Below are 3,945 nucleotides of genomic sequence, written 5' to 3'. Positions count from 1 at the left end.
GGTAAGGTTCTCAAACCCTACCTCAAATCTATCACCAAAATTTTCAAGATAACACAAGCTCAAACCAAGCAATCCAAAATACCCCTAAGCTTTGAATTTACTCTAACTTGAATGTTAAATCACCATTAATATCTATGTAAACCTATTAATTCTAACTCTTCATCCAATTTCTCTCCCAAAACATGTCTCACTCTAAAATGACCAAACTACCTCTAATAAAGAGCCCTAACCCTAACTATGACTTCTTAAATTGAGTTCAATAAAAAGTAACTTACTTTTAATTAAAACATCAAATAAATTAATTTATTAAATCTTTTTATGTAGATGTCATGCCCAAACTATGAGGCAAAAACGCACAATTTTTTTTTAAAAATAAATAATTAATATGCTCTATGTTCGATAAGGTTGTGATCACATTTTAAGAAAAAAGTTCTCTACATTTCAACTTAAGTTACATATCTTGAGAAGGAATAAAATGTTAAATTGAAACTCTCGTTATTAAAATAATATCGACATTTATTTCATTTCATATTAATCTTAAAACAATAGATTTAAATTTCCTCTACATTTATTACATAGTATCTTTCATCTCATACAAGGTTAACATTATAAATAAATAAAAAATTATAATCTCTTTGCTATATAAAAAAAAATACATCTATCAATTATAATTTAAGCATTTTAGTAGACTCAAAAATCTTTTTTATTTAAAATATTATTTTCTTTATTTTCTCCACTTTAATTTTTTGCATGATACTTTTAGAATCGTAATTTATTATTTTAATTAATAATAGTAATTAAAACTCATTATTTAGATGCAACTCTAATTTTATTATTATTAATTAAAAAATTATAATAAATTGATATTTACTATTTAATATTTTAATTCTCTTTTTATTCAATTTTATAATTTTAAATTTTAAATTGATTTTTTAAATTGAAGAACACATTTAATTAATTTCCAATTAGTTAAATATCATCATACTTTAATAAATTTATTTTTAAATTAAATAATATTTAATAATTAAAATATCATTGGCAAGAGCCTACAACACAACAGTAAATTGTGAGCCTCCTATGTGGAAGGTTGTGGGTTCGAATCTACTCAAGATTAATACTTAATGATTATTATTAATCACAACACATAGTAATAATGATGAATCTTGTCTTTGGCCTCTTACCAATCAAAAAATAAAATTAAAATATCATCAAATTAATCCAAGTATCATAATTAAACAATTTATCAAGAAAATCATATAGTCAAACTCTTATAAAAGAAGGATAAGAAAAATTGACCAAAATCAAACAACACACACCAAAAATACTCACAGTTTACATAAGGATAGAGAATCATAAATTTCCTCCTTCTCAGGACAAGTAATTAGGCTTTGGTTGGGATTGGACTTGAACATTATCTCCTCATTCTTACTATTGAGTTATTGCAATAGGGCATGCTCATTCTGAAAATGTAGGAAAGTCAATGTTTGATACCTGTAACTTGCATAAAAGATGAACATGTACATGTACATATATATCTAAACTAAATAGGCAATGGTGAGGATTGGTACATTGTATAGATCCTGACTCATAGGTGACTATGACTCCCTCCCTAAACAACATCAGGCACATCAAACACAAATATAAAATAAAGATGCAAGTATGGGATAAGTATAATTAACAAAGCATGACTATAAATTTAATCATATTCTAACATAAATAACTCATCATCATGAAGATATGGTAAAAAATATTCAAGGACATGACATATAACATCATTATGAAGGTAGTTATATCCACTAATTAAGAGAAATTAAAGCATCATCATTGCAAGTAAGTAACCATTTTTATGTGATATAATCAATTATCCTACATAACAAAGTATTGTATTTCAAATATTATTTAAGGACCAACATGTCAACATAAGAGTTAGATAGGACTTTAACAACAGAGTCTACATGTAGTGCCTGCCCTAGTTCACATTTTGATGTTGTTGCCAAACTCTTTTAGGAACATTTTATGATTATGATAATTAGTAACATACGATGAGATCATTTGGTATTCTATATTTCATGTATGGATGATGATTATTGCAGTGTTTGCAGTTATTATTGATGATTAGTTAGTTGATTTATTATCATATGTGTCTTCTTATGGATATTGACCCCATACTTGCATGTGTATGGTGTGCGTGTTTGTTTCCTTTCTGTATGCCATTTTTGATGTGGTTAAGGAAGGGAGTCATAGTCACCTGCTAGTTGGGATCTACACAATGCACCACTTCCTTCCATTGCCTATTTAGCTTAGTATATATTTTGCTTGTACATGCATGGATTTCATGCAGGTTGCAGGTACTAGTTATCAACTTCCCTGAATTGCCAGGATGAACGTACCCTATCGCATTATCTCAATGGTAAGAGAGGAGAGATAAATTCTCAAGTCCAAATCCTGACCCTTTAAGCAATTTCTCCTAATTGAAAATTAGGACAAGTATCTAAGTTGAGTACCTTCTGAATGCATCAGATGATGTAATTCGTGGTATTAACCCTTTTGGTTTGATTTTGTATGTGTTTTGCTATATGGGTTTTTGTATTTTACTTTATGAGTCTTTAGTGTATTTTCTATTAATTAAGCCTAATTAAAAGATTTAAGTAATAGTTTAATTTAATGGAAAATTAATATGATATTTTAATATTTAATTTTATTGAATTAATTGGGAAATTAATTAAATTTGAAGATTAAAGTTATAAGTTTAAATTTGGAACTTGATAATATTTATTTAATTTAATAATAATATATTTAGAGTTCATTTTTAAGTAAATGCTAAATAATATTATTATTGAAGTTGATAAATATTTTATCAATTAAGTTTCAAAAATAAATTTAAAAGTGGAAAAGATATTAAATTTATTAAAAGATTCTAGATCGCATGATGCGTGCATGTGATTAAAATATATTAAGATAAAACAAGTGGATTTAATAAAGTGAGTGCATGAGATTTAAAATTAATAAATTAATTTAAAAAGAAGTCAAGTGAATAATAAATAAATTAATGTGCATTATTTTAATATTTATTCACATAGGAGTATGCGAGCTCTCATGAGTTGTCATGTTGACAACATAGGAGTTTACACTCTAATTATGCACTTGTTGTCTACACTTAGGAGTTAGCACATTATTTGAGCACATGGTGTCTACAACATTCTAGACACCTCATCATGTTTATTTTCTTATCATGGAGGATATGTGCTTAGTTGTCATGCTTATCTCCTAGTTCTTTCTAGACACATTCTAGGTGCATCTTAGAGGCCTTTATATAGAGGCTCTCCTAGTGTGTTTGGACAAGTTTAAATGCATTCAAGAAGCTCATATGCTTCCACAAGCACTTCTAGTCACTTGGGGGTTTTAGTTGGTTTAATTCTTGGAGGAATGGCGAATGTTGGAGAAGGAAGGGATTTTTCTATGGACTTCTGAGGCATAGTAAACTAGCATCAGTATCTAGGTGCACTCGTGATTTTTGCATATTCCATTTGCACTCTTTCTTTTCCTGTCACAATGCAATTCTGGATTTATAGTTCTATATGCTATCTTCCTATCACCACTAGACTTCCTATCACAATGCAATTCTAGATTTATAATTTTGTATGCTATTTTGCTATCGCCACTAGACTTTCTGTCACATGCAATTCTGGATTTATAGTTCGGTATGCTATCTTCTTGTCGCCACTAGACTTCCTATCACAATACAATTCTAGATTTATAGTTCTGTATGCTATCTTCCTGTCACCACTAGACTTCTTGTTACAAAGCAATTCTAGATTTATAATTCTGTATGCTATCTTCCTGTCGCCACTAAACTTCCTGTCACAATGCAATTCTGGATTTATAGTTTTATATGCTATCTTCCTATTTCCACTAGACTTTGTCGCAATGCAATTCTAGATTTAT

Source organism: Cupressus sempervirens, chromosome 7, assembly GCF_028749045.1.
Source record: "Cupressus sempervirens isolate cs-2001-9-10 chromosome 7, ASM2874904v1, whole genome shotgun sequence".
Classification (NCBI taxonomy): domain Eukaryota; kingdom Viridiplantae; phylum Streptophyta; class Pinopsida; order Cupressales; family Cupressaceae; genus Cupressus; species Cupressus sempervirens.
This window is presented reverse-complemented; position numbering follows the sequence as displayed.